This window comes from Schistocerca gregaria, chromosome X, assembly GCF_023897955.1.
Source record: "Schistocerca gregaria isolate iqSchGreg1 chromosome X, iqSchGreg1.2, whole genome shotgun sequence".
NCBI classification, from domain to species: Eukaryota; Metazoa; Arthropoda; class Insecta; order Orthoptera; family Acrididae; genus Schistocerca; species Schistocerca gregaria.
The window spans coordinates 511,933,724-511,941,767 of NC_064931.1; positions in this window are offsets into that span (position 1 = coordinate 511,933,724).

Genomic DNA, 8,044 nt, shown 5'->3' on the forward strand with positions numbered 1-8,044 from the left:
CACCAACTGATCTATGCAAGCACGACTCACGCCCCCTCCTCACAGCTTTACTTCTGCCAGTACCTCGTCTCCTACCTTCCAAACTTTACAGAAGCTCTCCTGCGAACCTTGCAGTTCGAGTCTCGGTCCGGCACACAGTTTTAATCTGCCAGGAAGTCTCATATCAGCGCACACTCCGCTGCAGAGCGAAAATCTCATTCTGGAAACATCTCCTAGGCTGTGGCTAAGCCATGTCTCCGCAATATCCTTTCTTTCAGGAATGCTAGTTCTGCAAGGTTCGCAGGAGAGCTTCTGTAAAGTCTGGAAGGTAGGAGACGAGGTACTGGCAGAAGTAAGGCTGTGAGGACGGGGCGTGAGTCGTGTTTGGGTAGCTGAGTTGGTGAGCACTTGCCCGCGAAAGGCAGAGGTCCCGAGTTCGAGTCTCGGTACGGCACACAGTTTTAATCTGCCAGGAAGTTTCATATCATCGCACACTCCGCTGCAGAGTGAAAATCTCAATCTGAAACATCTGGATGACTTCACACGGGGAAAAATCATCGACAAACTGGTAGAAGGCGACGTGTGAAGAGGGTAGCTGAGGAGTTTCGTATTGCTCACAGTACTGTTTTTTTTATAAACGAGGAGGATTCTGAGCATCAGAATTAACAATTAGTAGGGATATGGAATGATACGACCACATAGCGTCAATCGTAGGTAACGTAGATGACAGATTTAGGCTCGTTAGTAGCATACTACGTACTTCCAGTCAGTCCAAAAAGGAGAGTGCTTACTAAATACTCGTCCGACACATCATAGAATATTGCTCAAGAGTGTGGAAGCTATTCCAAATAGTACTAGCAAAGGCTACTGAACGTATGCAAGAAAAGACAGAAGAAGTTGTCCAGTTGAATCGTCGTCGTTCCGAATGCGAGTCCAGTGTGCTAACCACAGCGCTACCACGCCCGGTTGCAGAGGAAGAACTGGCAGTTGTAACAGCGGGACTGACACACTATTCGTTCGTCCGAGAATACGGCGTTACGCTAAATTGTCATACCGGCTTCATAACAAGTCTGCGGACGAGCGCACGACTCGCCTTTCTCCTAGAGGTGTTGCAACGCCGGGGCTGGCTTCCCGTCAAATGCTTAGCATTCACGAGTACTTCTAATAATAGCGCCAGCACCGCCGCTCGAACATACAAATGGTGCTTTGTCTGACGAGCGGTGTGCGCCCACAGCGTGCGTATGGCTTTCACGAAGTCGCCCCGGTTTCCCATTCGTAGCCCCTTCCGCTATCTCGTGCCAACACTCTTCCCATCAGTGTCTCGACCTTCTGCCTCGTACACTAATATAAGTTTCGGACCGAGCGAAGAGGTGAAAAGATTAAAACATGGGACGGGTGTTAGGGAAGACGCAGGTTCAAATCCTCGTTTTGCCATCCACATTAAGGTTTTCCGTCTTTTCTCTAAGTCTGCCTCTGTAGACATACATTTGCGGTGAGGGTGGTGGTATGTATAGGGTGCGGACAGCGAGGTTATCAGCTCCCGTACTCACCTGACTGGATACAAAAGTGCTTTTTTATAACGTCGCCGCCATTTGGCTGTAATAATTGTTATTTTATTGTTATACGATCCAGATTTAAGCCTTAGGCCATTTGCAAGTACAAAAACTGGAATAAATAATACAGGTATAAATCACAAAAACAAGAGACAGGATAAACATGAAAAACAGTGTATAAATACAACAGTTTTTTACCTTATTTATAGGTCAAAAAAACAACAGAGTGATATGAAATATAAGTCCTTGTCGAAAAAGAGTATCTTGACATGTAGGCCTTATCTGTCATTAATAAAATTGAGAATACCCCTAAAACACCTAAATATATTGCAGATTTCCATTTCTGGACCCTATAGCACAGTTTTCATATTAAACTGCTAACCAATGAACAGGTAGGCGCCACACTATTGTGTCTGAACAGTAACTGACATGGACATAGATGATACCGTCTTCGCCGGCCGGAGTGGCCGAGCGGTTCTAGGCGCTTCAGTCTGGAACCGCGAGACCGCTACGGTCGCATGTTCGAATCCTGCCTCGGGCATGGATGTGTGTGATGTCCTTAGGTTAGTTAGGTTTAAGTAGTGCTAAGTTCTAGGGGACTGATGATCTCAGATGTTAAGTCCCAGAGTGCTCAGAGCCATTTGAACCATTTGATACCGTCTTCCAAAGATCGCCTCCGAAATATCACAGTCTCCACAATCCAGTCAGTGATGAAACACATTAAAATCTTCTATCTAAAATATTACTGAGATGTTCGGATATAACACAGAATCTTAAAACACGAAACACATTCGATTTATCGTCTCCTAAAACAGAGGGCAGGTCAGTTGGTAAATTGGTGGCAGCCCTCATGGCTAGCTGAACTGTTTATTGTGCGTGATAATTACATTATCTTTGCATAAATTGGTACATAACAGTTTTACAGTATATGACACGGAGGTCCACTATTAAAGTTTACATGCAAACATTGTGGAGTGTCTTATCATAATGTATTTCCAACAAACATGGAGTTTCTACCTTCTAATACAGTTAATTATGTAAACATGGTGCACTATGTAGGTGGGTAGAAATACGTATCGTTACAAATTGCAACAGCAGTACGCAAATGTTCTCAAAAGTCCCTCACACCAGCAAAATCAAGCAAGGAAACCACAACGAAATGGTGACAGAATGGAAGGGAGGGGGAAGGAACGTGGATGCAGCCGTGGAGCCAACGTAACATGAGGTATTAATGAAACTGTGTTAGTTTTCAGTCGAGGATTAGTACGAAGCATTTGGGTTCATATTGATTTCTGCGCCGATAGGACGTTAAAACATAATATACCGTAAAACTCTCATACGAGTGTGTATCGATCCTCTTAACGGGAATTCCTCTCCCCACGATTTTCGGCGAAGGATGTTTTTTCGGACATTCGATATCTGTCGCTAGGTTTTTTTCTTCTTTGGCTGTCCTTCCTGGTGTCGCTCTGAAACACACGTAAGACGTTAAATTAAGACGTTATAAAGAACAATGATATTGGCTACCAAGTGGTGTTGTGGTGATACACCCCGTAGCTGATGTGTCGGTTCTGTGACGTCGTACATTTTCCGTTGTAGTCACCAGTCGATGGTCTGAACCTCTTCCGGAGACAAGATATTCCAACTTCTTGATGAAGTTCCGCCATCGAGGAAACCTAGATAGGTGCAAATCGACTTTGAGAGACAGAGTTTGCACCCTCTATAGGCGATCGGTATGTTTATCGACGCCGCGCGGGATTAGCTGAGCGGTCTTAGGCGCTGCAGTCATGGACTGTGCCGCTGGTCCGGTGGAGGTTCGAGTCCTCCCTCGGGCATGGGTGTGTGTGTTTGTCCTTAGGAGAACTTAGGTTAAGTAGTGTGTAAGCTTAGGGTTCAAAATGGCTCTGAGCACTATGGGACTTAACATCTATGGTCATCAGTCCCCTAGAACTTAGAACTACTTAAACCTAACTAACCTAAGGACAGCACACAACACCCAGCCATCACGAGGCAGAGAAAATCCCTGACCCCGCCGGGAATCGAACCCGGGAACCCGGGCATGGGAAGCGAGAACGCTACCGCACGACCACGAGATGTGGGCTAAGCTTAGGGACTGATGACCTTAGCAGTTAAGTCCCATAAGATTTCACACACATTTGAACATTTTTTGTGTATCGACGGCGTTTCCCAAACGGCAGCTACATAATCCTAAACTGGGCGCTGTAACGGCTCGTACAGTCGGCTCTCAGTTCCTGTGGAAGTCTAGACGTCGTGCTAAGCAGCGGACAGGGCTGGTGCGACCTTCCCACAGCTGTATTCCTCAGTCTTCGGTGTGTTGGCACCACGTTAGATACGTATCGAGCGTGACATCTAGGTATTGGGGTGTGCTTCGTCATTGCCCGGGTCCACCTGGATGTCTATCTGTCTACAGGTTCTGTGTCCCGATAGCGCAGTGGTTAGCGCCACTGAAAATCAGAACTGCCTGAGACAGGTTGAACATTAGAGGCAGTGAACGCTTATTAGACTAAGTCATTAGTCCTTACTTCATTGAAGAAATCTTAATTAGTAAAAAATACGTACAGTTTTTACCGATGTACTATAGACGCTCCTAAAGCAAGGAGCACTTGAATTACGTAAATGTAGGTAGTACCAGGACGATGACCGTACCTCTCACTACTCGCTTGTGGCTAGGAAAGCGGTCATCCATCTATTTTCCGGTTTCTGGACAGGACGTGAAGGGATTATCAGTTGACCTGTGCGTTCGCCTGATTTGAAACCACTGGACGACTCTAGCGTAAACTCAAAGATGAAATCTGTGCGAGCACAAGAGGATTTAAAGTACCGCACTATTGTAGCACGTGAAATGATACCGAAGCAATCTCTTCAGTCTGTACAGAACCTCTTGCACAGCTACTGCAAACATGTACTGCCGTAGAAGATGGTCATTTCGAACACTTGGTGATATAAACGGGATTTTAACTAACGAGGGGACCCTACGAACTTCCCCTCACCGATTTTATTCGTATTGAGAGGGTGTGAGGGCACTCCTAGAACTACAAAATGTGTAAATAGGACGACACAGTTATCATAAAATCGAGTTTGAAAATTTTAGGCGTACATATATACTTTGTATGGTCACTAATATGCAATGAATCCGCAGCTTAATTTCATAAGCGCGAGGTCTCTGCATCAAATCTCCCTGCTGATTACTACTTCCTTTTGTGAGTTATCTTCATCACTATGCTTCAATATGTGTGATACGTCACGAAATTGTATGACGACCGACAACTGTTAATGAATGTAAACCAAGTTTGTTTTCCAATAGACACACCGAAAAAATCGTGGACATGCGAGAAGTCGGCGCTCATTACATCTGCTGTATGTCGTGAAAATTATTGTTTTCCATATTTCTACGATCAGTATCATCCTGGTTCGCGCAGAGCTGCATACTTGTCGCAAATGTATATAGAATAACATAAATAAAATAATTACACTGGTTTGATTGAAAGTTCACGTGTATACATTTTTGATTTCCAATGTCCTTCAGAAAAAAACTTTTTCCCTTTTTTCACGTTAACTATTAGAAAAAGAGTTAATGAATGATTAAATATTGATCCTTTGCACAGTCATAAGAAATCTGTTGCTAGACTTCTGTGAGAATGGAAAAAAACTACCGGCAGCGAGATTCGATCCAGATACCGTGTGATTATGGAACTTAGCTCTTACTGCCCTTTTTGTTTTCTTTTTCTTTGAAAGAAAAGTGATTACCGGTGACTGCAAGAATTCGAAATCGTAAACAACTTGTATTCAAATTACGTATAAATTTCAAGAATGGCAGAGAACACACGATTTACATAGGAGTGCCCTTCGTGACAAAATATTAAAAATGCTCTCCACTGTGGCAGTATTTAACCACAGCTGTGAGCAGGATTCGAGTCTGGGTTATTGCAGCCACAATGCAATGTCGTAGCCATTTTTTTTCCTACCAATCTTTTTTCCTGCTGTGTTCCTCACATTCCTGAATATACCTAAGCCTACAGAAAAAAGGAGAATCCAATGCCACTGCCACTTTTATCCTAAATCTAAGAAGAAGCCCCCCAAAAGTATCTCCACCACTTTAGGTGTTGGCCTTTGGCAATAAACAAGAAATGAGGATGCATGGAAACTTTTCTTAATTTTCAATTTATTTTAATTTTAATGTTTTATTTTATTTTATTTTTTTAATTTTTTTATTTTATTTTATTCTTTTGTTAATCCATCTCAGTCGCACCAGCAAGTCCTCGCAAAGACTGGTGATCGCCTTCGACATTAACGTGACAAAATCAGGTGGTGGCGACGCACCAGTAGATCATAGATGCACATCTTCTCACAAGTTTGCATGAATAACTGTTGAGGGGAACGAATCTATAACATGAATGAAATGAAAGTTTTTCAGCTGCTCCTAGCATGTACGTCCCATTTGTGAGGGTTTTTGCGGAAATCATTCCGGAGAAAGTTCGAGAAATATTATTGATACTTATGGTTCTTGTCAACAGTACAATGTCGGTCGTTAAGGTATAGCCAAAAATCGAGGGCTGATTTTTCTCTGTAACCAAACAGGTAGTGGACAGCGTGCCTCCGAATACAAATCGCCCGACAGCGCACATCGTAAGCATCGTAAGCACTATCAACTCTACAAAGTATACAACACAAACACGCCTATAATTTTAGAGCTCGATTTTCTCAAAAACGGATGAGAGCTGCACCTTCCTCTTTAAATACGTTAAAATCGTAGTCGTGCTCTACACACCCTGTTAATATGAGTCAAGACAAATTGTTCAAATGGCTCTAAGCACTATGGGACTTAACATCTGAGGTCATCAGTCCCCTAGACTTAGAACTACTTAAACCTGACGAACCTAAGGACATCACACACATCCATGCACGAGGCAGGATTCGAACCTGCGACCGTAGCAGCAGCGCGGTTCCGGACTGAAGCGCCTAGACCACGAACTTTTAGGTCGTAAAAAAGTGTGTTTTAGGCACCTAAAATAGGCTCCTTCAGTAGTTCATTTAGGCTACATAAAACCTAAAATAGGCTCTAATAAAAATGATGCAGAGAAAATAAAAATAAATTACAATACACAATGTTGACAGTATGAACATCTTATTAGTCATTACAACAAAGAGAATGAATATTTACACAGTTACAGAGCACAGCACTCTACAACATTAATGTTGAACATAACTCCAAATATTTTTGAGTTCCTGCAAGATAAAGATCTCCGTAAACAAGGTGTGGTTCAAATGGTTCAAATGGCTCTGAGCACTATGGGACTTAACATCTATGGTCATCAGTCCCCTAGAACTTAGAACTACTTAAACGTAACTAACCTAAGGACATCACACACATCCATGCCCGAGGCAGGATTCGAACCTGCGACCGTAGCAATCACGCGTTTCCGGACTGAGCGCCTTAACGGCGAGACCACCGCGGCCGGCAAACAAGGTGTGGCAATGGGATAATTAATACATTCATAGTTTCACATATTCTGACCATAGTTGGCTTCACAATAAATAACCAAAATCTTTTCTAGGTTTTCTAGTGAAAAACTGTGGCGCTTGTCATTTAGAATCAATTTATACGCTCAAAAAGAACGTTATACATCAACAGATGTAAAGCGGCGTACTTCATTTACTGCACATGTTGGACAGGAATGCTGCAGTCAGGAGCGCTGGATTTTCCACTAAGTATGTCGGTAGCTGCACACAACTCCTTCAGGCCAGTGTTCTTCTGCAAAACCGCTGCATTTTTGCCCCTACTTTTTCCCCTACTTCACCTGGCGCTTCATTAATTTTCATTTTGACTTCTTCAAGCAAAGAAATATTGCCGTAGATAGGTCTCCCTGAGCCTTCTAATTGTGAAATTATTCTTGCCATAAATATTTAGTGGGCCCTAATGTAAGATAAGTCCCGTTTTGAAGAAGTCTTTGAGTAACTCCATTGCTGCAGTTACGGATGCAGCATCCTCCGGTATATTTTCAACCCCCTTCTGGACAGCTGAGAGATGCGTACTATAGTATTCCGCTGCTATCAGCCACGTGCCCCAGCGTGTGACAACAGGCTCTGGCGGCAATGGGACATCTGGAAGCTGTTCTTTGAATGCCTGTATTCTTGATGGTGCCTTAACAAAACTTTTCTTCACCATAGATATCACTTTATTTACTGTAGGAAATTGTAGCCTCAATTTCTGTGCTATGCGGTTGATCCAGTGCACTACACAAGTTACGTGAAGCATCAATAGGTAGAATACTTTTAATAGTAGAAACGCTGCTATCATATATGCAGCAGCATCAGTGACGGCCAGAAGCACCTTATTCTCATCCACTCCGTTTGGGTATAGCACCTTAAGCCCATTGTTCACAAACTGTGCTATTGTTTGTTGGTTAGTTTTTTTCAAGCTGTTGTGAGTAAATCAAATGAGCCCTGGATGGAGCATCTGAATCTAGCTTGCCAATAATCAGGTTTGAAATGTA